General features: G+C 37.3%; 1 pseudogene; it reads left to right on the forward strand.

The window, feature by feature from the left end:
* Positions 1 to 27,292, forward strand: part of LOC122218459 — a 118,395-nt pseudogene that overhangs the window by 36,529 nt on the left and 54,574 nt on the right.

Consider the following 27,292-nt stretch of genomic DNA (forward strand, 5'->3'; position numbering starts at 1 on the left):
CTTCGAAACAGCACACCTGTATCCCTTGGATAAATACCTATTAGTGCAATTGCTGGGTCGTAGGGTAGTTCTATTTTTAATTTTTTGAGGAACCTCCATACTGTTTTCCAGAGTGGCTGCACCAGTTTGTATTCCCAAAAGCAGTGGAAAAGAGATCCTCCTTCTCTGCATCCTCGCCAACATCTGTTGTTGCCTGAGTTGTTAATGTTAGCCATTCTGACAGGTGTGAGGTGGTGTCTCATTGTGGTTTTGATTTGTATTTCCCTGATGATGAGTGATGTGGACCGTTTTTTCATGTGTTGGTTGGCCATCTGGATGTCTTCCTTGGAGAACTGTCTATTCATGTCTTTTGCCCATTTCTTCACTGGATTACTTGTTTTTTGGGTGTTGAGTTTGATAAGTTCTTCATAAATTTTAGATACTAATCTTTTTCTGATAGGTCGTTTGCAAATATCTTCTCCCATTCTGTTGGTTGCCTTTTAGTTTTGCTGATTGTTTCCTTCGCTGTGCAGAAGCTTTTTATTTTGGTGAGGTCCCAGTAGTTTGTTTTTGCTTTTGTTTCCCTTGCCTCTGGAGACGTGTGGAGTATGTTGCTGCTGCCAAGATCAAAGAGGTTTTTGCCTGCTTTTGTCTCAAGGATTTTGATGGCTTCCTGTCTTACATTGAGATCTTTCATCCATTTTGAGTTTATTTTTATGTATGGTGTAAGAAAGTGGTCCAGGTTCATTCTTCTGCATGTCACTGTCCAGTTTTCCCAGCACCATTTTCTGAAGAGACTGTCTTTATTCCATTGGATATTTTTTTCCTGCTTTGTCAAAGATTAGTTGTCCATACATTTGTGGGTCCGTTTCTGGGTTCTCTGTTCCACTGATCTGAATATCTGTCCCATTGATCTGAGTATCTGTTCTTGCACCAGTACCATACTGTCTTGATGATTACAGCTTTGTAGTGTAGATTGAAGTCCGGGATTGTGATGCCTCCTTCTTTGGTTTTCTTTTTCAGGATTGCTTTGGCTATTTGGGGTCTTTTCTGGTTCCATACAAATTTTAGGATTATTTGTTCTAGCTCTGTGAATAATGCTGGTGTTATTTGTTAGGGATTGCATTGAATATGTAGATTGCTTTGGGTAGTATCGACATTTTAACAATATTTGTTCTTCCTATCCAGGAGCATGGAATCTTTTTTCCATTTTTTTGTGTCTTCTTCAATTTCTTTCTTAAGCTTTCTATAGTTTTCAGTGAATAGATTTTTCACCTCTTTGGTTAGATTTCTTCCTAGGTATTTTATGATTTTTGGTGCAATTATAAATGGGATAGATTCCCTGATTTCTCTTTCTGTTGCTTCATTGTTGGTGTATAGGAATGCAACCAATTTCTGTGCGTTGATTTTATATCCTGCAACTTTGCTGAATCATGAATCCGTTCTAGCAGTTTTTTTGGTGGAATCTTTATGGTTTTCCATATAGAGTATCATGTCATCTGAGAAGAGTGAAATTTGACCTCCTCCTGGCTGATTTGGATGGCTTTTATTTCTTTGTGTTGTTTGATTGCAGAGGCTGAGACTTTCAATACTATGTTGAATAACAGTGGTGAGAGTGGACATCCTTGTCTTGTTCTTGACCTTAGCGGGAAAGCTCTCAGTTTTTCCCCATTGAGGATGATATTAGCATTGGGTCATTCATATATGGTATTTGGGATATCGAGGTATGCTCCTTCTATCCCTACTTTCTTGAGGGTTTTTATCAAGAAAGGATGCTCTATTTTGTCAAAAGCTTTCTCTGCATCTAGTGAGAGGATCATATGGTTCTTGTCCTTTCTTTTATTGATGTGATGAATCATGTTAATTGTTTTGTGGATATTGAATCAGCCCTGCCTCCCAGGTATAAATCCCACTCGGTTGTGGTGAATAATTTTTTTTAATGTATTGTTGGATCTGGTTGGCTAATATCTTGTTGAGGATTTTTGCATCTATGTTCATCAGGGAAATTTGTCTATATTTCTCCTTTTTAGTGGGGTCTCTGTCTGGTTTTGGAATCAAGGTAATGCTGGCTTCATGGAAAGGGTTTGGAAGTTTTCCTTCCATTTCTATTTTTTGGAACAGCTTCAAGAGAATAGGTGTTAACTCTTCCTTAAATGTTTGGGAGAATTCCCCCTGGAAAGCCATCTGGCCCTGGACTCTTGTTTTTTTGGCAGATTTTTTATTACTAATTCGATTTCCTTACTGGTTATGGGTCTATTCAAATTTTCTATTTCTTCCTGTTTCAGTTTTGGTTTCGTTTGTTTCTAGGAATTTGTCCATTTTTTCCAGATTACCAATTTTGTTGGCATATAATTGCTCATAATATTCTCTTATTATTGTTTTTATTTCTGCTGTGTTGGTTATGATCTCGTCTCTTTCATTCTTGATTTTATTTATTTGTGTCTTTTCCTTTTTCTTTTTGATCAAACTGGCCAGTGGTTTATCAATTTTGTTAATTCTTTCAAAGAACCAGCTTCTGGTTTCATTGATCTATTCTACTGTTGTTGTTGTTGTTGTTGTTGTTTTGTTTCAATAGCATAAATTTCTGCTCTAATCTTTATTATTTCCTGTCTTCTGCTGGTTTGGGGGCTTATTTGTTGTTCTTTTTCCAGCTCTTTAAGGCGTAAGTTTAGGTTGTGTATCTGAGATGTTTCTTCCTTCTTTAGGAAGGCCTGGATTACTATATACTTTCTTCTTATGACCACCTTTGCTGCATCCCAGAGGTTTTGGGTTGTGGTGTTATCATTTTCATTGACTTCCATATACTTTTTAATTTCCTCTTTCTCTTCTTGGTTAGCCCATGCATTCTTTAGTAGGATGTTCTTCAGTCTCCAATTATTTGTTACCTCTCCAATTTTTTTCCTGTGGTTGATTTCAAGTTTCATAGCGTTGTGGTCTGAAAACATGCACAGTATATCTCTATCTTTTTGTACTTGCTGAGGGCTGATTTGTGTCCCAGTATGTGGTCTATTCTGGAGACCATTCCATGTGCACTGAAGAAGAATGTATATTCCACTGCTTTAGGATGAAATGTTCTGAATATATCTGTTAAGTCGATCTAGTCCAGTGTGTCATTTAAAGTCATTGTTTCCTTGTTGATTTTTTGATTAGATGATGTGTCCATTGCTGTGAGTGGGGTGTTGAAGTCTCCTACTATTATGGTATTATATCAATGAGTTTGTTTATGTTTGTGATTAATTGATTTATATATTTGGGTGTTGTCACATTTGGTGCATAAATGTTTACAATTGTTAGGTCTTCTTCTTGGATAGACCCTTGATTATGATATAATGTCCTTCTGCATCTCTTGATACAGTCTTTATTTTAAAGCCTAGATTGTCAGATATAAGTATGGCTACTCCAGCTTTCTTTTGTTGACCATTAGCATGATAGATGGTTCTCCAATCCCTTAGTTTCAATCTGAAGGTGACTTTAGGTCTAAAGTGGTCTCTTGTAAACAGCATATAGATGGATCTTGTTTTCTTATCCATTCTGTTACCCTATGTCTTTTGATTGGAGCATTGAGTCCATTGAGATTTAGAGTTGGTACTGAAAGGTGTGAATTTATTGCCATTATGTTGCTTGTGGAATTGGAGTTTCTGGTGGTGTTCTCTGGTCCTTTCTAATCTTTGTTGCTTTTAGTATTTATGTCTATCTATCTTTTTATTTATTTATTTACATTTCATCTTTTCTACCCTCAGAGAGTCTTCCTTAAAATTTTTTGCAGGGCTGGTTTAGTGGTCACAAATTCCTTTAATTTTTTTTTTATCTGGGAAACTTTTTATCTCTCCTTCTATTTCGAATGACAGGCTTGCTGGATAAAGAATTCTTGGTTGCATATTTTTCTGATTCAGTACATTGAATATATCCTGTCACTCTTTTCTGGCCTGCCAAGTTTCTGTGGATAGGTCTGCTGCAAACCTGATCTGTCTTTCCTTGTAGGTTAAGGACATTTTTTCCCTTGCTGCTTTCATAATTCTCTCCTTGTCTGAGTATTTTGTGAATTTGACTATGATATACCTTGATGAGCGGTTTTTGTTGACTCTAATGGGGGTCCTTTGTGCTTCTTGGATTTTGATGTCTGTGTCTTTCCCCAGGTTAGGAAAGTTTTCCGCTATGATTTGCTCACATAACCCTTCTACTCCTATTTCCCTCTCTTCCACTTCTGGGACCCCTATGATTCTGATGTTGTTCCTTTTTAATGAGTCACTGATTTCTCTAATTCTTAAATCGTGCTCTTTTGGCTTAATCTCACTCCTTTTTTTCTGGTTCATTATTCTCCATAAGTTTGTCCTGTATATCCCTGATTCTCTGTTCTGCTTCATCCATCCTTGCCGCTGCTGCATCCATTCATGATTGCCACTCAGTTATAGCATTTTTTATTTAATTCTGACTAGTTTTTACTTCTTTTATCTCTGCAGAAAGGGATTCTAATCTATTTTCGACTCCAGCTAGTATTCTTATTATCATGATTCTAAATTCTGGCTCAGACATTTTGCTTGTATCTGTGTTGGTTAAGTCCCTGGCTGTCATTTCTTCCTGCTCTTTCTTTTAGGGTGAATTCCTTTGTTTTGTCATTTTGAAGGGAGAAAAGGAATTAATGAGGTAGAAAAAATTACAATTAAAAACATTAAAATTAAAAAATATTAAAATTAAAAAATTAAACACACACACACACAGAATCAAATAAATGATACTAGATCCTAGGTGTGTTTTGGTCTGGGTGTTGAAAGTGGCTTGACAGATTAGAGAAAAAAGGGGGAAAAAAAGAAAAAAAAAGGAATCTTTTGAAAATTTGAAAAAATGAATATACTGAAGTAACTAAAATGAAATGATGGAAGTAAAATAGAATTTGAAAAAAAGTTACACAAAAGTAAAAAATATAGTAAAAAAACATTAAAGAAAAATACCTTTAATAAAAATTGAAAATAAAAGTGAATTTTTTCTCTTTCTGTATTCAAGAAAAAGAAAATAAATAAAAAAGAACAAAAGAAAGAAAGAAAGAAAGAAAGAAAGAAAGAAAGAAAGAAAGAAAATTGAATAGGTGGACCTGCTAACAGACTGAAATATTACTGAAATAAGACTGAAATTACTTTGTTTTCCCCTAGAAGTCAGACTATGACTTCCGTTCTTCACTAGATGGCGCTACTAGCCTACTGGGGTGTATTTTGTTGCACTTGTAGGTGCATATGCGCATGTGCAGGAGTGGTGAAAATGGCATCACCCAGCTACCCAGTCTCTAGTAGTGGAAGTCTGTTCTCCCCAATCAGCAATTGAACACCCATCCTTTGTCTTCAGTTTTCCTCCACTCCCCGCTTTTACACTGTCCATGACCAAGCCCCAGGTAGTAACTCTTTCCCAAGTTTTGTCTCAGATGCAGCTGTTTTTCCTGGCCCCTTACTTCTGAGGAACTGTGGCTTTGACCCGTTCTACCTCTCTGTGGAGTGTCTCACTGAACAACGGCCAAATGCAAGCCACACCCAGAAAAGTTCACGGGACTGTGCTGCTGCTGATGCCCAGAGACTGTGGCCAGGTGCCAGCCCACCCCAGAAAAAATTCACGAGATACTGTAGCAGCAGCATTTCAGGGATTATGGAAAATCACAACACACATATGGCACCAGGCTTCAGCCTTAATGACCTTGTTCCAGCACCAGCGAGTGTGGCCATTCTCTGGGGTCTGCTGGGACCAGGTGGCCTCACAGTCTCTACCAAATGTCCTTCCAGCAGTGGAGCCACTTTTCCCTGTGTGGCCTGAGAACTTCCCTGACCCCATTCTGTTCCTGGAGATTTGCCCTTCCCACCAGAGCACCACCAGGTATCGAGCTGCAGAGTTGCAGACTCTGCATTCCCCCTGTTTACAGTCTTAATGGAATTTAAACCCTCTCCTTTCTCCTTTATCCATTTTTAGTTTAGTCCCTGAGGCTGTTTCTAATTTTCTACTTTCTCTCCAGCTGGTTTTGGGGAGGGGTGTTTTCCCGTATTCTAACCCGCCACACCCCCATATATGTCTTCTCTCTCATGCGAAATCAGCTCCCTGCCCTCTGCAGCTTCTCTCTCCCAAATTTCACCTCTCCATGCCGCGTACCTACTGAATTCTGCAGTTCAGGTTGTGCAGATTGTGTGTTAATCCTCAAATCAGTTTTCTAGGTATGCAGGATGGTTTAGTGTTGGTTTGGCTGTATTTCATGGACGTGAGACACACAAAAAACTTCCATGCTGTTCCACCATCTTGGCTCCCTCTCTGGAGGTAGTATCTTTATATTGGTCATTTGTAACATATGTCTAGCTTTCCATCAGTATGTCATAGAGTGGTATTGTACAAACTTATTTGATCATATCAATTACATAACAATCTTATTAAAACATTAATCCCATTCTGCTCTTTTGGGATGCCTGGGTGACCCAGTCATTTAAGCATCCAGCTTTTTGTTTTGGCTCAGGTCATGACCTCACACTTTGTGAGGTTGAGCCCCGCATCAGGCTATGTGCTGACAGCATGAAGCCTGCTTGGGATTCTCTCTCCCTTTCTCTCTGCCCCTCCCCAGCTCGCTCTCTTTCTCTCTCAAAATAAAGAAACTTAAAAAAAGATACTTAAAAAAATCTTAACTCCATTCTCCTCTTCTGGAAAGTCTCTTTGGCAACCACTGTCCCTCACCTATCCATATCCAATCTGGACTCACTATTCTGGCACATCTACTATAAGCACTTGCAGCTCTCCTCCCAGGGGCTCTTCTTTGATCATGTGGGACAGATAAAAAGTGATGAAGCACTAATGCTACTGGAAACAGATCTCAGCCAATGACTAATGGGGGTTTGAACTTCCTTGCCTCTTGGGTGAAATAACTATTTGTAACTATTTGCACGATCCCAGAATTCTCTAACAATACTTAATTCCAACTATCCTCAATTGTAACCTGCTCAATGATCACTTTTTTCCTGTTTCATTTCCCTATGCCCTTACTATTGCTTCCTACGATCTTCTTCCAACTACATTGTTTGTATTCAACCACTTTTCTCAGGGTTTTCTTTTGGGGTCACCCAACTTAAGAGAATCTGATGGGTTTGGAATAAGACCAGATACCTGTGTTTATAACAAGCATTCCAATATGATTTTTGTGATAAATTAGAAGTAGTATTCTACTGCAAGATAACATTTTTTTAAAAATAAACTGCAACTTTATTCTCTTTGAAACTTCTGTGTGGTACAAAATGCCACTGTGAACTATTCTATATAAATATTTTCTTTGATCCCTTCTTATACTGCTTTCTAAAAGATTTTTATGTTCTTGAGCTCTCATAACCTTTCACCCTGATTATTGCAACCTCTGTGCTATTTTTGCTTATTTTGATGGCAATCTATGTAATTATGAGTTTATCATACATGTTAAAAATTTATGTCAACTCTTGACCTTATGTAACCTGTGATACATTGCTAAGAAATCAAATGGGGTTGTGTTTTCACAATTTCACTAAATTCTATGTTCTTTTATGTGATAGCTTAGATTTAGTTGCACTGAATAAATTATGTCATTATACAAAGTAAATGGTGGTATGGAAGGAAGGGAATTTTATATAAAATGAATATATAAAATATTACATTTTTTTCAGAGTTCCTCATTAATGGATGTTCTAATACACTGCCCAGATACCTCTTTAAAACTTAAAGACACGTTTTTCCAGATACTAGGAGTGATGCAGGTTTAAATCCCTCATTACCACATCTCCAGAAATTGCATTCAGATAGAAGGAGCTTCTTTAACCCAGGTTAAGTTCCTTTTTCAGAAGCAGACCACACTTAATGGCTGATATGTAAGTATGGAGATCTGGCCCTCTTGCCACAAGAAGGCTAAATCTAAACTCCCAGCTTCAGAGTTCCCTTAGGGGTCAGTGGAGTCTATTGTGGACTGTATAACAATATAACTTCTCCCTCCCTCAATCCTGCTTCCTTCTTTTCCTTGTACAAGTCTTAATCTCAAGAACACTCCCTAACCAATTTTTTCATGCTAATCTCCACCTCAAACTCTGCTTCCAGAAGAGCCCAACCTGCAGGAATTGGTTCCATGAGCAGCCTTAAGAAAGTAGATGCTAAGATAACAACCTGGAGCTTTTATCCTCCAGCTCTCTGGCACTGGGGACTCCATTACTGGTAGCAGGTGGAGCATATAGCTGCTGGTATAAAGGATCAAATGTAATCCTTAAAACTTCTACTGGTGGCAAACTGGGATGATACAACTGTGGAAGAGACTGCATTAATAGGGCTGGCGTATCAGGTGTTTGAGAACAATGAGGAAATAATTACGGGACAATGGAATTGGATGTGTATTGCTAGGTATAATTGATGCTTTGGAAAAGGATAATAAAAGGCTGGGAGAATTAACTGGTATTTAGAACTATGAGTGGAAGTCAGGAGTCCTCCTATTAGAATATAAAGAGGCTCTCACTTCTTCAAACTTGAGAAATATTCAGACTGGGTCTAGAATTTAATAATAAGCTCCTAAGAGATTTACATGCCAAACATAGTCATGTATCCTGTCCAAAGATCTGGGCCCTGAGTCATGGGGTGGGATGCCAGTGTTGCAGCATTCAAATATTGAATCACCAAATATTCCTGAATTCTCTAAGCCTGTGAGGGTGGCCCACTTTTCCTTATTAAGGGCTGTTGCTTTCTCTTGCTTAAGGGTGATGCACAGGCCTCCACCTGCAAGAAGGTATGAACATCCCCGCCAGCCCCTTCAAATCCCCCCTTTCATTCCTGGACACAAAGATAATAATTAGCACTGAGTCCCAATATAATCAGATTAGGGAAGTGCTATTCCTGCAAATGGAGAAAAATAACTATACTTATAAGGAGATATAGAACTTAGGCAATATATGCTCGTAGGAACTAGGAGGTGAGATACTCATGAAATTGGATTTTTAAAATGGTATGTCAATGGCAGGAAAGAATATAAAGTTGGATAATTTATCAATTTGGGTGCATTGTCATGGAATGTGGGATTTAACAACCTAACAAGGTCTCAGCAACATACTTCTAGATCTTAAAAGCTGAAAAAAATCAACAAAAAATAAACAACACAAAGTGCGGTAGAAATGTCAAAACTGTTATAGCAGATAGAGAAGAGATTTAAACTTCCAGTCAAGAGAATGCTAGATCTTACTATGTAAAGTCTGAAATACCACCAATGACTGCATTCCTTGGAACCACCCAGAGGGCTCATTCTACCAAAGCAAAAACAAATGTGTTGGTGATAATGGAATCAGTATCGCTAAGAAGTTCAGTGATGCCTGTTCTCTATTAAGCCAAGGTGGATGGTAGACTATAGCATTACAGAACTGCATTCTCTGAGAGCAATGGAGATATCAGGAACTCAAAGCAATAAAATACAGGTGGGGAGACTTAAGCAACACAAACTAGGTAGATGGAATTATTGTAATTAGTGGCAAGGTCATAGCATAGAAGGGAGTAAATGGATGGCTTGACACACAGAGTTATGGAGATGACTAATAGAATATGTGTCCCTTAGGAGAAAGACAGATGGTAGCCAATAAGGGTATGACTCAATCTAAATAACCAAAAGCAATGAAGGACCATCAGGAGTTTAGGACAGTTGTCCCATTAAAACTGGAGTTCTGGAAGAGCTGTTCCAAGAACACATACAAAGAACTAAATCTGAGAGGGACAAGGATTGGAATGGATACTAGAATGTTACCTATGTCTCCTTCCAGGACACAAAGACTGAGTGAGTCTCCCAACTGCCAGCTGAGTATCCCTAGCTGTCAGGTGTCTGGCAATTGCCCTCAGCTAGAACAACTGGTTTGTACAAGATCAAATCCCTTCCTGTCTGTACTCCATTGACAGGTCAGTTTAAGACTATAGATGCTCAGTCCCCCCTGCAAATCTGAAGGACTATCCCAGTTTCAGAGTTTCCCCTTGGGTCATTTGAAGCTTTTGTTGAGATAGCCTCAGAGCCCAATTTCTCCTTCTGCTCAGTGCTACTTCTTTCTCTTTCATGGCACAGCTGTTGACCCTGGGACCACTCCCTAATGCATTTTCTGCACACTCTCCATCTGAGAGTCTCTTTCCTAGGGAAGCCAATGCCTTTAAATTTCCTTTGTTCTTTAACTAATCATCTCCCTCTGGTAAGATCTGTTTGCTTTCTATTTAAAAAAAAATATGCTGCTCTAATCTCCTAATTCAAAACCTTTTCTCAAGATGTTTGGCTTCAATGCTTTCTTCTTCTTTGGTGCCAATGTCCATTTACATTCCCTGTTTACAATGCACAGTTAAAATCCCAATCCACATTGACATTTGTGTGCCCTGCTCATCTATAAGACTCTTTATACTCTTCATTTCCACTAAGCCACATAGTTTATATTTTCAGGTAAATATATTTTTTTGCTAAGTAACAGAATCGTTCCTTAAAACTTGAGATCATGTATTAGTTTTTTTTGTGAATTCTCTATGAAACTTGTGTAAAACTAGGCACATTGTAAAAGGGCAACAAATATTTGCTGATTTGTAGATTACCTAAATGAATGTAATTCAACCTTTCCTTCTCTGCCTCTTCCCCTATAGCTCACTACATTTGAGTTCTACCTTTAGGTATAGCTGCCCTTTCTAAACTATCCACCCTAACACCCCCATCTGCATCATCAGTTACTAAATCAATCAAGGCAGGAAGAAGCCTCTGCATTGTGGTTTCTCCATACATGTTGGCATTTGGATGAATGAATGAATAAATGTTTAACCTGATTAAGTCAATTTCCCCTAGACTTAGAATTCTGACTGAACCATGATTAATTGATTCTTGCATAAATCTATACACCTACATGAGCTCACTTTACCCCTCTATCAATGCTCCAATGTCCACATGTCTGGTCTATGCCATCTAGGTAAAAGATCTGGTGTACTAGTACGGAGAATGGTAAAGTGGAAGAAGCTAAATCTCATTCAGCTTCTGGGTTATAGCATTTTCTCTCTTCACATGACACTGGTTTCTGCTATTCTCCATTTCACCCTATCTGGTAATTGAGGATGGCGGCCTTGCTCTAACCCTCAATCAGTGCCTAACATATCTGGCACTTCACTAATTTCTGCCCATCCTCTTACCCTACATCTAAATCCTGCTTAGTTTACCTCTAGCCCCTATCAGAAGTTCTTGTCTATACGTAAAAATTGCCTGACAGAACACCACCTGTCCTTATTTCAGAATGCATTTATTACCCAATCCTCCTTTATTGCTATATATCAGAATGTGGTTTGGAATTCTTGGTATATAGCATTGTCTAATCTTATGCTTCTTGGACATAAGTCTTCAAATGCAAACTTGCTCTCCTGTGCTCTTTTAATTTTTTTTTAAATTTTATTTCTTTTGAGGGAGAAACAGAGAGAGAGAGATCATGCATATGGGTGAGGAACAAGGAGAGAGGGAAAGAGAGAATCCCATGGAGGTTCCACACTGTCAGTGCAAAGCCCTATACAGGGCCTGAACTCATGAACTGTGAGATCATGACCTGAGCCAAAATTGAGTCAATCACTTAACCTACTAAGCCACCAAGGCACTGCTGCTCTCTTGTGCTCTTACTTCTTTGGTAAATACATGGGGTAGGGGAAGCTTTTACTTTTTCAGTTCCATTCTTGATGCTATTGCACTGATTTCTAATGGGTCTTGGCCTTCCCTAGTATATCAGTTTGCTAAGGCGGCTGTAACAAAATACCGCAGAATGGGTGGGCTTAAACAACAGACATTTATTTTCTTATAGTTCTGGAGGCTAGAAAGCCAAGATTAAGATGTTGCAAGGGTTGGTTTCTTCTAAGGCTTCTCTCTCTGGCTTTTAGATGGTCACTTTCTCATTGTGTCCTCACATGGTCTTTTCTCTGCGTTCACATCCCAGGTGTCTCTTTGTATCCTAATTTCCTTAGGAGGACACTACTCAGGTTGGATTAGGGCCACTCCAATGTTTCATTTAGACTTAATTGCTTTTTTAAAGCCCTATCTCCAAATACTGTCACATTTGGAGATACTGGGTATTAGGATTTTGACATATGAATTTTGAGAAGACACAATTCTGTCCTCAACATGTAGTATGCATGATGCTCCATGTTGCCGAAGTCTTATCAGTTCTCATGTTCAAGCCATCTAATCTATCCATTAATCTCTTCCACAGCAGCTTATCACTATTGAGAAATAAACTCAATAGCTTCCCCAAATATTTTGAGTGCTGTTATTAATCCAGTTTAATTTTTCTAATAAATTAATTTGCTGACCTCCACTTCGATTTGTTAAGTAACAAGTTGTTAACAGTTAAAAAACAAACGAACTGTCGTTCCCCTTGGATCCTAAGCATTTCTGTTTATTCCAAGGAAAAATATTAAATTTTGTTTAATTGGATAAATATGTATCACAAAGACAGTAAATTTTTAACTGTTAAAATTTGTGGTTTGGTTCTGTGTTAGTAATTTTTCCACTTCAAAATATGTCCACTCATTCTCAGTATACTCTTTAGAAATTATGTTTTGCTGTGTCAGTGAATAAAAATTTTATTGTTTACAGAGCCAAAATATGTTTAACAGATTTATAACAACATAATGAGAATTTGAGAGACCAGAGAGGTCTGGAAGATAAGGAAATATTGGTCTAAGATATCATATATTCATACATTCTTTCATAAGTTTATCAAATCCATGGCTGAATTTCATTCCTATAGTACTCTAATACACAGACATAAGTAAGGTTATAAGAATACAGAGCCACAATAATATCTGTAAAGATGGTCTCTTTGTTCCAGTGCTATGAGAAGTACCAGGATTTGTGCTGTTTTATCACTGCTCAGAGATTGACTACTCCTGATGGCAAATTTCAGATGATAGATTTGTCAGGAAATTAAAATGCCCAGGAGTGGATATCAAAGGGCTATCTGAAGAATCTCTATTATTGACCTCAGAAAAAAGAAAACTTGCAATGATATATAATTTTAATTGGACTCTGTCATGACAGGCTGACCACTTGCCAATAGTTATCCTAAGAAAAAATAACATGAAGGGGAGTAAAATTTGCTACATGTCTTCCCCAGGTTCCTTGGAACAGCTGTGACCATTTTAATTCATTTAAAACGCCCTTTGTCCTAGGCTTTCATTTTTAAAGTTTCTTTGACAAACAAGTAATGGAGGGAGGGTCTGTTCAGCCAGGGTGAAATTGTCTAGTGAGGAACCTGTAACTAGCTATGACATGGGCAGTGGAAACTGTTCTTAGACTATGTACTATAAAAAGTGTACACTCCCTTATTTCATGCTTTAATATGTGATAAATGGAAATACTTTCAAATTTCCCTCCAAAAACTTGTTTCAATGGTGAAAAACAAAGGTGTAATGCAGTTAAATAAGTATCAGATTTACCATGATAACATCAATTTCACTGGGTCCTTTAAAGTTCTTACCCCTGGTGAATCTAATTATTTGTTTCTCTGGTAGTTGCTGGAGAACAGAGATGGTATATAGTCTGTGTCCATGGGGCCCCTCGCTTTCAGGAGGTTTGACCTCCAAGATGTTGGCACTTGCAGTACTTAAAGAAATAAACTTTTAGCCAATTATTTTCAGATGGGGCCCATTTTACTTGAAAGAGTAAATTGGAAGATCTGATAAAATTGCTTCCTCATTCCATCATGCTAATACATCACCTGTGAGTTTATTATTCCTTTAAAATTGAAGGAGAAATGAGTTTGGCTTTCCTTTCCCAAATAGAGCCTCCCTTTTTGACTTTAAAATAAAGACTATTCATGATCAAATTTTAAGTTTTAATTTAATTCATTTTCCTAGATATGGTTGTAAGTGAAAGCAAATAAAATGTTTATTACCTTTTGCCTTGAGAGCCTCAAAAGACATTCTATCTGAGATCAAGCAAGAGGCCATTAATGTAAGCTTGGAGTGATTATAATTATGGGTTTGATCATCACATTTTATACATTTTTCTTTTCACTTCAACATTTATTATTGAACACCTGTACTGAGGTCAAAACTGTACCATGGGCTTTGAGAGATACAGAAAGGGATATGTGACAGTATTTTCAAGTGAGCATATTAAAAGCTATTTGAAGAAATAAATGCATAAATGAAATATACAAAAATATCATGAAACCATGCAAATTCAGAATCCAATGGGAATTGTGTAGATAATGTTATAACCTCAGGGAAGGGAGTTATCAATTCAAATCAGAGTGAATGAACAGACCTCAAGGAAGAGGTGACTCATAAATTGCGTATGTTAGGCCCACAGTCTCAGAAAATAGGAAAGAATGTTAAAAATAGTAGAAATGTAAAAGGTCCAAGGCAGCAATGATCTTGAAATCTCTACAAAGAGGCTAGTTTGGTATGAACAGTTTGAGGTAGTAATGAGATAAAAGGATACATATACTAGCTATCAAAAAGGCATGATAAAATGCAGTAGTTACTGAGGCAAAGGAAAAAAGTCTTATTTCCACAGTCACTATTATTTCATTTTTATAGTCATTTTCAAATTTAGCATAACTCACTAGTGTTAATAGCCACTGCATCATTGGAAAATTCATAGCAAACTGAAGAAGTCTGCTGAAACTCTAAAACCTGTCTTAAGCCACTATGATCTTAGGTCATAGAGTGCAGAGGTATAGTATGACTCCACTCTTGGTCTCTGGCATCTAGAACCCAGGAGTGATGAAGAGAGACCCTCTTTTCACAAACCATTTAAGCTATGGTATAAAATCAAGATGGACATATGTGTGTCAGTAACTGTATACATGTATTCACTCAAAGGTAGAGAAGGCATATCCTTACCTTCAAGGATTTTGCAATTGTCTAGGAGAGAGAACTAGACACATACATGTTAAAGTCCTCTGTATGTAAAAGGATGTTATTTATAGTAACAGAACTATGTAAAGACAGGGGACACTGTGAAGGTACCACTCACAGGGAGAGTTTGTAAAATGCTTCAAAGGAAAAGATGATTCCTAAGCAAGATTTAAACAGAAGAATAATTTTTTGCAACCTATATCGAGACTAAATGGGTATTCCAGGCAAATTAAATGACGTGGGCAAAGGTATCCAATACCTATAATGTTAGGGAACTACAGGCATTTTGATATTATCGGATCCTGAAAAAAACAGGAGGATAGTACTGAGAAGTAATCAAGGACCAGATCATTAAGGAATCACAGCTTCCTTGTAGGGCCACAGAGAGCCTCTGAAATGTTTAAGCTAGGAAGAAACATGATCCAATTTACATATTCAAAAGACCATTCTTCCTGCCACGAAGAAAATAGATTAAATATAGTCTAATTTAGAGGTGGGAAATTCAGGTGGCTCTTACAAGAATCCAAGTACAAGAAAATGAGGGATTGAACCAAGACACAACAGTGAGTAGAGACAGGTAAGTATGCATCTGAGAGCTATTAAGGAAATAAGATTTATAGGACTTGAATAATTAGTAATAATAATGATCATGATAATAATCATAACAAAACCTAATGTTTATTGGGCATATTATAGACCAGGCTTTGTACTGAATTCTTTCATTTTCACATGAAACCTTTGATTTAACTCCCCTAAGGGAATTAAACACACCCTAAGGATGTGTTTAATTCCCCTAAAACTTGTTTACCCCTGATGGTCCCAGCTCAGTAGTTGGGGCCACCTCTCACCTAACAGCTTAGACTGGATGCCATCGCCCTCGATTAATCTTACCCTTCCACCCTCCATCCAATTCAGCAGTAAAGAATACAGTCACTCACCACCATGAGTGATGGCAACAGCCCTTGTTCAAGATGTGATCATCTCTTTCCAGATTATTTGAAACTGCTTCCTAAATGGTTTCTCTGTTCTTCCCTTGTTTCCCTACAGACTATTCTTCCAACAGTAGTTGCAATGATATTCTCCATGCCTCAGAGGCACCAATTGATTCCCATCACATTTAGATCTAAATCAGAAATCTTTTAAAAGGCCAGCATGCCCTACCTGAGTGACCACTGGTTACCTCCTTGACCTACTGCCTACCAGTTTCCTCCACTTCTCTCATTCTGCTTTTGGCATACTCTTCACTCTTCCATGAACACACACAGGCACATTCCTGCTCTAGGCTTGTGTACTTGTTCCCCTCTCTTCCTGTAGGTCTCTTCACAGGATTCCCTCCCACGGACAGATCTCCATTCAAATGCCATCTCCTAAAAGATGCTTTCCCTGATCATTCTATGTAAAATAGCACCTTGTCCCCTATTCTACCATCACTTTCTCTCCTCTACCCAACTTTCTCTTTCTTCATTACAGCTATTACTATGAATATATCTACTATCTATTTATTAACTATCTTCTTTGGCTTGTTCCCGATTATATTCATGGGGCCCGAGAATACGTGCCACATACAGTGAGTGTGTAATACTGGCTGGATGAATGTAAGAATGAATCCTCTTTTTAGAGATGAAGAAACTGAGACATAAAGAAGTAAGTAAATTTCCCAAGTTCATACAACTATAGATGTCAAGAGCTGCGTTTCAAGCCTATAAAATATTACTAAGAACATGCATGTTTAACCACTATAGTGGCTTTTTGTGCTTGGTGACTCATAGTGGAAACTCCAGTTCACAAAAGAAGGTATTAGAGAAAAGGATAATTCTCTCTCTCTTAGTTTCATATTTTACTTAAAATTTAGACTAGATATGATTTCACAGGAAGAACATATTCAGTATAGCAGAAATAGAAGAGGGCTGGAAACAGTCATTCATTGATGACTTGGAGTCAAAAATACTGCTTTCACTTTAATCTCTACTCCATGGTCATATAGGTGGGCTTTATCATCCTATATATAAAATAGTTAAAGATAATTCCTGCTTCAAATACTGTGAGGCTCAAATGAGATATGTGAAATATTTTGTAAAATATTATACAGTGCCGGATTTCTTTATCATTATAATGGGACATGATCTTGTCTAGAGTATATGAAGTGATTGTGGGTTAGAGCATATAATTTTTCTCTTTCTAATGTGCCATATATTCTGTGGTTGTACAGGTGTGTTACGTGGCTAAATGCCACTTGCTTAGATACTTTCGGCTTTTGCAGACCGAGTTGCCCTCCTAAGAAACCATGTATATATTGGGGAAAATGTGTCCCAATCTGTGCTAACTAGCTGGTGTAATTGGCCTTCTGTCTTACATTGTATAATTGCAGCCCTGTACCAGGACTTGTTAACAGTGAGATCTGAAAAAAGTTCAGAGACAAACCAACCCTCTGCACTTTTTTTCCCTATTAAATCCACTGCAAATTGCTGTGGCTAGATAATTCAAACAAGCTGAGAATGAGTCTCTTATGTTTGTAAAAAACATGGAAAGCAGAGTGGTGTCCCTAAACTTGTTCAACAGTTATTCAAACAGAGGTCTTGAAAGGACTCATTTCATGAGAAGTAAAGGGAAAAGTTCAAAAGCTTATTTGTGGCCATTACAGGGAGCATGTTTTCTGTCTCTTATTGTACAAATGTGTGCCTTTTATCCTAAATGGCTGCCAGGCTTCTTGTCAACCAATTACTTTAAAACAATTGTTTCATTTGGAATAGATGCCATAGCCCAAGTGATTGTCCCTTGTCAGTGACACATTCAATTAAAACAGCTCTGAATAGGAGTTCTGGAGGGCCTACTGTGCCTTGTCCTATCTTATCAGTCAACAAAGAACAACCTCAGAGACCTCAGTGCTGACTGGTTCCACTGTCAGGTGGTTTGAACATGTTGCACCTTCCCAGGGTTCCTCAGAGTCTTTCGTCTCTGTGCCTTTTACAGCCAATGACAGGCGCCGTCTCAGCAGTGTCTGGGTCTACAATGCCAAGAAAGCTTATGGCAGTAAATAAGATGGCAGCTGTGACAGTCCTGACAGCTGGCTGGAGCTCAGGGTGGCAGGCTGAACCGGACTGTGAGCAGTTGGAGCAGCAGTGAGGTATGACCACCATTACTGGTTGGCAGATGTCAGTTTCCACACTACTAGTTACTACATGATGTGACGGACACACTCACATCATGAAATAGGCAGACAGAACTTTAAACAAACTCTGGGAACCTAGCATGTTCTGTACCAAACTCGGGGTTCAGAAAAAAATTAAAACTCGTCGTCAAAACATAAATTCTTTGCCTTTGTAGTCCTTGTGCAATTGGAGAAGAGTTTTATGAAGTAGCAATGGTAGAGAATTGAGTCTTCCACACAAGAGCTGGAATCAATGAAAAGCAAAACTGATTTCAAAGAAAGGTCTAGTATGTTGGCTGCCTTGATAAGAGGTACTGTGAGTTCACACACATCTCAGGATTCCTTTGTGTGCAAACTGTATGTTTCCTCTTACCTTTTGAATATTCTTTCATACTTTCTTTTCTTAGGCAAACTCCCCATACCTCTGCCTCTTAACTATCTTTTCCCATTTTCTTAATGAGAACTGAATACCTATTATCAGAGAAGATGGATGCTGTAACATATATATTATCAAAACAGGTAAAATGAAAAGCTGTTATATTAAATTGTATGTACCATTGTGAGTTCATAGACAGGGCAAAATAGATTTCTGTAGCCACATCAAGTCTGTGCAGAATATAGATTTGCTACTTTGTCATAGGGTCAACCAAGGTGGGTGAGCAGGCTCTAGGTCTGGAAATTTGTCATGGATCTAAAGTTGAATGCTGTCAGGCTAGATGTGGGAGCAGGTCAAGACAGAGCTGAAGCTAGTCACAGAGATAAGTCACGAAAATGACAAGGGCACAAACCAGTGCTACTGCTCTCACATTCCGACCCTTTAAGGGATCTGAAGTCTGTTCACCTAAAATTAATTCTCCTAATGTCTAAGCCCCCAAAGCACCCATTAGCCTAATAATCATATTCCTAATAAAAATCTGTCATAGATATAGCATTGCACATATAAGAAGATACCACTCTAATGATTTTTAAGATACTGTGTATTTTTTAACCTATTTTATAAAACTTTAAGCATTTTGTCTTAATTGAGTGAAATGTCTTGGAATGTTTGGAAACCCTCAGAAGTAGACAAACAGTTACTATGAGAGTTTATAAAAACGCCTCTGAGCTAACACTATGTTGGTACAAATGAAAAGTTGTATATTTGATAAATGAACATTTTAGATGAATGTGTCCTTAGGCAAATTGATTATTATGCCAATTGATTTTAAGTAAATTAGTTTTAAGCAATTTGACATTCTCCCCCTAAAGGAGCCTTCAAGCCACTCTGAAATTCTAGGATTTCTGATATGCACTGCCCAAGACAGCCTTTGTCAAGAATGGCAGCTTTTGCTTGGTTCTATCTCCAAATAAAGCCAAGATTTCTAATATAAGGTAAAAATTTAAAAAAGTACAAAATAAATGAGTATTTACTATAGGCCACATGTACACCTTTACACTTTATTTATTCAATAAACTCTGAGTATATACTGTATGCCAGGCACTGTTCTGAATGAACTCATGTAATCCTTACACTGACCTTGTGAGTAACCCCAAGTGTGGCAGGTGGGGGGATGGGAACTGAAGCAAAGAAAAGTTAACTAATTGCCTAATTAAGTGGTGAAGGTGGGTTTTGAACCCAGGCACTCTGGGTCAATGCTTTACTGCCTCAGCAGATAGGCTCTGCTGCTAAGTCATTAACTATGCAGCTCTAGGTGATTTTTCAAGCTGGGTGACATACAAAAGCAGGTTGTGGGGATATAGATAACATCCCGTATATAATTAAAAAGAAAACATAAGGGCTGTGACTTCTCAGTCATAGCATTACTGGCAGATCAGAAACCACTGCTGGATATTATTCATTTGTTTTTAATGTATCTAATAATCTCCAGGTTCTAGACTGAAATGAAAGAGGACACCCACTAAAAGGAGCAAGTGATGAACAAGAAATTCTAGGTAAATCCTACTGAAAGAACAACAGCATGGCATGCTAATGTTCATATTCTTTCTCTCTACCGTCTGGTTGTATTTGGAGCCCGAACTTGTGTTTTCTCACCTCCTTATGTGGGAATACTCCTGTAATGGATGGGAGTTCAATGTTTGGAAGGTATTACTCCACAGAAGATTTCAATGCCAGAACTGTGCTGCAGGAGCTGATGATGGGGATCACATCTGTGTCTTTTATGCTGTTGAACAGGTGAATGATCAGAACCATCAGAAATCTACCACCCTAATGCGGGATCCAGGAGTCGGTGCTAAACATCACACACCATTCTGGGAAATAGAAACTGTTACATTCTAATATAACTACTGACAGTACTTATGGTGTCCTTAGTTAAATGAAATTTCCATTGTGAGATGATTATAATGAATTCTAATACATAGTTCTCATGTAAATTTGTTAGCAAATAAAACAAATAAACCAAGAAAATATACATTACTAATTGGAAATGTTGGAAACAACAACAGAAAAAAGGAAAAGAAAAAAGAAAGCCTCAGATTGGAATTATTTAAAACCAGTAGTGCTTGATGATTTGAGCTTTAATTTGCAAGATAAAGAAAAAGATAAGAAAGACATTTTGGTACAGCTACAGAAATATCTGCAAAAGGTAAAATGTTCTTGCTCTGCAACTAACCCACTGGGGATAGCCTTTCCACAGAAGAAATGTCTTCCAGAGCTCAGCTGGTGATCAGTTTATACCCTGAAGCATGATTATAATGTTAACCTTGAAAGGTCCTAATGAAATGAGTTTGGTGGTCTCAGCCTATATATTTTTATATGCACTTGTGCGTGCCTTGGAACATATCTTGATAGACTGTCTGCAGAATAGCACAGCATGTATCTGAGATTACAGTGTGACCCATAGTCTTCTCACTATAACTCCTATTTTTTTCCTACATGATGCACCTCTCAAAATTCAGCCCATAAGGGAGGAATGACTTCTTAATGACAGCCTGTACATTATTGATGGGGCAAATAGGGTGGTAAAGAGATAACCCTAGGTGTCTTGTTTTCCAGTTGATTAACTAGCGTGAGTACCTTCCCTAGGGAAAACAGGCTTTGCAGGAAACCAGTTATCCATTCAGTCTCTCACTAATGACAATATTGCAAAATTTGAGAACCCCCTTTCCTCAAAACCTTGGTTAAGTATGACCCTTTGAATCATACTGCAAATTAAGACAAAAATTAAAATTGAGTTGTATACAGGCCTTTTGAGTCAATGGGGTATCATTAAGGACTTAAGTTGAGGTAAATGACTAAATTATATTATTTGCATTTCATAGTAATGATGACAAGTCTCCTGGGAAATCTTTCCAAATGTTAAGGCAAGAAATTTTTTTTATGTCTGAAAGGGATATGAGATTGCTATTTCTATTACATTTGATTCAAGTAAAATATTTAGAAGTAAAGTAATCCCATGACAAGTTTAAGCCTTAGTATTTGAGGACTGACTAACAAGAGTTCTTATGCGATGGTGCCACCCTCATGAAAACAGAGGTCAAGTTGTAGCTGTCCAATCTTCCGTATCCACTCTGGAACCAGATCTGCGACATCAGCAGTTTCTTCTCAGTCTCTTGGAGGAAAAGACATTTAACTTCCCTTGAATCCACTGTTTCATGACATAAACCATCTCAGGATGCCCTCCCCTTGTATTATACAAGACCAGAATGTTGGGCAAAACTCAGTAGCAAAACTTTTCTTCATAACTTAAAACTTCTCATGTCCTGCTCCTTTGAACGTGCATGTCAGGCTGATAAATAGCTTGCATTCTATATATTTAACTTTTCTGAGTAGAATTCAAGATTCTTTTTCTCTGAGGCCATCAGAAATTTATGAACCATTTTTTCTTTTCTCTAGTATTCAGAGAGAATCTACTAGTACAAAAAGACTCCAAAGCATTTGTCATTTTATAGAGTGTACACATTAGCAGATATTGGATGGGAGCCTAAGATTTTAGGAGTTCTGGAACTGTGGAACTGGGGCACATGTATTTAAAGAATATAGACTAAGCACAAACCTTTTATTCTCCCTCATTGAGCATCTTTTCTTCTGTGTCTTATAGAAGACTCAACTTATAACATTATTCAGATGTAGGCAATTTCTTTGAAAATTTCTGTTGGTTATCATGTATTAGTAGAGGCATCTCCACACACCACTGCTGTTTTCTCATTACTCTTAACATACTTAAGGAATATTTGGTTCAAAATCCCCTGTGCCTTTTCCTTTTGGCTAATTCAAGAAACTCAGACAATACTAAAATATAAAAAGGGAAATGAATTATTTAGCCTATAGAAGAGAAGGCTGAGTAGGTTTGAGGATCATGAAAGAAATTTGATAACAGTCTTCATGTACAGAACAGATAGTATACAGAGATTGATGGCTAGCTATTCTCTACATTTACTGAGATCATAGTAAGAGAAAATAAAATCAGAGAGACTAACATAGCAATGAGGAAACGTATCTTGATGTTGAATTTTGTTAGTTATGAATGTGTTCAGTTCATCATTCAATATTTATTGAGTTTCTATTATATGATGTCATAGTTGCCCAGGATGGAATTGTTTACTTAGGGTTCTTTTTAGAATACATTTACATTTTGTCTGAAATGATTTAGCCAGTCTTATTTTGAAATAGAGAAACAAGTAATTGGCTTTATGATTTTTGTGATTTCTTCAGAAGACTCACAGCAGAAAAAGTGAGATGCTGATACAAATGCTCATACTAACATAACATGGGTTTCCCCAACATCCCTCATTAGAAGCATAGGGAAGAACAATTAAACCTGAGGACCTATCACTGGAATCACTGAGGCTCCAACATCTTAAGTTCCTCTTCTAAGTGGGGTGCAATTATGGCTGACTAATTTCCTCAAGTTCTATTAGTGTTCTTTTGCAGAACAAAACATATGAAGCCCCACTGTTTGAGTGGCCTTAGCTACTGTTCTAGTGGCTCCCTGTACTGAATGAAATGCTAACCATTGACCTGGGCCAAGATATTTATCTCTGTTTTGCTACCAATACCACACTAACCTATTTGTTACTCAACTTCGGTTTCTGTTTGATAGGTGTCACTCTTCTCTCCATGTAAGACATTTATTCTTCTGACCCCAAATCTATGTTATCACTAAGGGTAAAGAAGGTCATTTCCTCATTAGAAAATTGCTTCTTTAAAACCTTGAGTGGTGTGGGCTTGCTTTTAGGACAGATTCTACATTTTGCTGAGTTTGAGGAAAATTTGTGAGTGGTAATATTTTATATGGACATATAACTGAAATCATAACTGATAATCCAGCAGTAATGATTGACTTCAAACAATTAAAACATTTATTTTAAGTGAGTTCCTGCCTCCCAAGTTATCTCTCCCCATGTTTGCTATGATTATGGTTGTCTTCATTGCTAAAAATCACAAGTCATGTACCCTGGAGCTGTCAGTTATAAAAGTATCGTATCATTTTCTAATTGAAAATAAGGTCATCTTGTAAATATAGCCCTAGGTCGCCAATTTTTTTAGCCATGCCTTTCCATAGTCTTACCTCTTTCATATAGTTAGGTAGAAGTACTAAATTTTAAAACCACCTGTTACAGTTACAAAGACAAAGATGTACATCTTAGCATTCATAGACCATCTGCTTTTCCATAACCCCTGTAGTAATTTATAGCCAAGGTATAATTAATTCGTATATACATAGGCCAGGCCAGGGACAAAAAGGGGCCAATTGTCTAGCTTTTTAAAGATTACCCCAATTCATAAATAGGATTCTACTGTTATTGGAGAAAAATATACAGGCTTATTTAGTCAAAGCTAAAATTAAACGCCTTCAAAAAATGAATACCTATTGAAAAATATTTTCATTGCTTATAGCCTGAAAATATAAAGCAAACTGACAAACAACTTCAGGGGAAGATCAGAGGATGTTCTTTTCTCGGGAATATGCAGGATGAAGAAGGTATGCAACTTGCCCAAGGAACACCCTGGGTGACAGAGAGGATTTGCATTTATGTAAGTCTGAATCCCAAACACACTCTTTTCCCTTTACATTAATTAACTTTTACAGGGACTATAGAATGATCTCACTATAATTTTTAACACTTCAATTCAAAATTGTCGGTAGCTTCTGTTGATGTTGATCATAACCCCTTCCCAAAGCCCTTTGTTCCTTTACTTGCTTTGTAGGACACCACTCCTCTGGATTTTTCTCTTGGCTGACTATCAACTCTTTCTGTCTTCCAAACTGTTTGTTCTTGGAAGGTCCCAGGCCTTGGTACAGTGACTCATTCCTATTAAACACATATTCCTTTGGAGCACCTCATGCAATCTTGTGGCTTTAAATATGATTTGTGTGCTAATGGCACCACGTTTATATATACATTTTGGAACTCTGTCCTGAACTCCAAACTTCTATATTCAACTGCATACTCAATATCTCTAGTTGGCTGTCTAAAGGATATCTCATATTCAACATGTCTAAAATTGAACTCCTAACTCTGCCCCCAACCTCCACAAAACTGCTCCATTTTGGTCTTTGTCATATTAATGACAATTTTGTCCTACAGTTGTTTAGACTCATGTCCTTAGAATCCTCTTACTTTTCTCTGTACCTCACATCTAATTTATTAGAAGATTGCTTTGGCTCTGCCTTCAAATATCTCCAGAACTAGACCATGCCCAAACATGTCTACTACTCCTACAACTAGCTCCACAGGACCACCATCTCTTGCATGGGTTATTACTATTGACTCTGACAATCCTCTGGCTTCCACTCTTGCTTCCTATAGTCTATTCCCAGCACAACAGGAAGAATAATTCCACTTTACCATGGATTATGGAAGAGCTCTCCTCAATCTCTCTAAATTTACTCAATACTTCTCAGAGTTAAAGCTATAATCCTTACAATGCTCTTTAAGGATTCACCAGATTTGGCCCTCTGTGATCTTGCTGACAGTGTTGCCCATTATCCTTTTCCTTCCTCACTTTGCTCCAGCTACCTGTGCCAGAATTCTTATCTATTTCCCACATATTTCAAGCAGCTCTTGCCTCAAAGCCTTTGCCCTCGTTCTTGCTTGCCTCTGCACAGAATGCTCTTTCACCAAATGGCTACGTGGTTCACTCCTCGATTTCCTTTAGCTCTTCCCTCAAAAGCCCATTGAGGATGACCTCGACCACTACTTCCCTTCCAATATTTCTTACCCTGAACTATTTTACTTCCTTTCATGGTATCTGTTACTTTCTAAAGTGCTGTGTAATTTAATTATTATGCTTATTTTTTACATATTGTCTCGAGTCACTAAAATATAAGGCCTACAAAGTTAAGTTTTCTAGTGGTTTCTTGTTGGATAAATTCCCATAATAGTGCCTGTGTATCAGGTGGCAGTCAATAAACATTTCAGAAAGAAAGAAAGAAGAAAGAAAGAAAGAAAGAAAGAAAGAGAATGAAAACAGGAAGAAAAGAGAGATGGAGAAGAGAAAAAGAAAAAAGAAGGAAAGGAGGAAAGAAGACTATTTTTAGAAATGGAATATGCAATACTGTATCTCTCAATTGGTGGGTTAGTTTATTCTCTGGATAAACTTGAAACTAAACACTTGAAGTAATCAATAATATTTATAAGTAACATTTTTGGGAGGCATTTTGAATGTAATTAAGAGGAAAATTAGATGTTAGTAAAAAATAAAGATCATTTGTCACACATAGCCAAGGAGAACTTAAGGACACTTGAAAATTAAATGGGATTCTGAAACAACAACAACAACAACAAAAGGATATTTAGTAAAAACTACAGAAACCCAAAGTATGGGTTTTTGTTAATAAAGTGTCAATATTGTAACAAATATATCATGCTACTGTATATGTTAATAATCTGGAATACAGTGTGGGGTATATGGGAGCTCTGAAATATTGTAGCAATTCTAATATAAATTTAAAACTGTTCTATGACAATAAGTTTATTTTTAAAAAAAAGGATGTTCAGAAAGGACTGATTAAAAATTTTATTTAGGAATTGATTTTTATTATTTTTTTATTTGTTTGTTTAGAATCTTATTTTCATCACATAGGATTTCTATGTGACATCAATGCAATTGGTTGAAAAGTTTCCCAATACAACTGGTTAAAATCATTATGAAACTAACTTGATTTTACATGTACTCATATATATTTTAAGAATCCAAATAATTATAACATTTTAGGAATTGCCACTTTTAAGGGCCTCAGAAATCTTTAATTATCTCTAAATCCCTCTAAGAAAAGAAAATTTAACATTATTCTTGACAAATAACCATCAAGGAAAGTTCATCTGGGAAACTGGGGAAATTTGAAGATTTTTCTTTTTTCTTTTTTTTTTTTAAGAGACTAGAAGGACCATTCTTGAAGTTAGCCCCGATTTGTTTAGCTAGAATGAAAAGTAAAATTCACAAGAAAATATATTAGTATATTAGAAAATGTACATTTAGTCATGTGAGGAAAACTTTGAAACTGAAACAGGACAAAATGCAATGACACTGGAGAAACGCTGAGATTAGTTTAACACCATTTGCTGTGTGCTGACTGTGAGATACACTGAAAAGCAATCAATAGTTTCTGAACGTGTGATTTTGATCACAGATGATAATATATTTTGTACACACCTGCACCAAAGTTGTACACCAAACTGTACACGAGTTATTACCAAGGATACAGTGTGTAGGCAAGGTAAAGGTAGGTTATAGCACTCTCCATATCATAAAGACATGGAGCTATAAGGTCATAGACTTGAAGCATAATTTGGACTCAAAATTAGATAACCCTTTGACACTATGGAAGAGCTGGTGTGGACCACATTGAGAGAGAGACAGAGATAGAGAGAAGTGATAGAGACCAACCTTAAGATGTGACACAGACCATCCCAGAAGTCCAGGAATGGAACTTTTACAAAAAAAGGCTAAAGAAAGAGTGCTTTTTGAGTTTTCATTAATGTGTAAATGCAAATATGCTTATTTCAGAATTTCTGGGTGCTGCGTATGAGTTAATGGGTTGTTTTCCTTGCTGATTCTGGTCAGATCAGCATGGTTAATAAACCATATTGTTATATGTTCATTTTGATACATCTGTTCTAGTAATCCTTTACTGAGACTTGGAGGAAGCCTCAGCCCCTACCAATATCTCCCCAGTCTGGGGACTTAGATAACTAAAGTGTTCTAGGCAGCTTGTCCTGTTACTTACTTGTTGTCATCCAGGAAGCAGTTGTGGGATTAGAAGACAGAAAAGTATGCCACAGTGCATACACTAATTTTAAGATGGTGGGAAGGGCTGAGGCTACACATGACCTGAAGACTTTTTCAACTCTACA

Source organism: Panthera leo, chromosome B1 (assembly GCF_018350215.1).
Source record: "Panthera leo isolate Ple1 chromosome B1, P.leo_Ple1_pat1.1, whole genome shotgun sequence".
Taxonomy (NCBI): Eukaryota; Metazoa; Chordata; class Mammalia; order Carnivora; family Felidae; genus Panthera; species Panthera leo.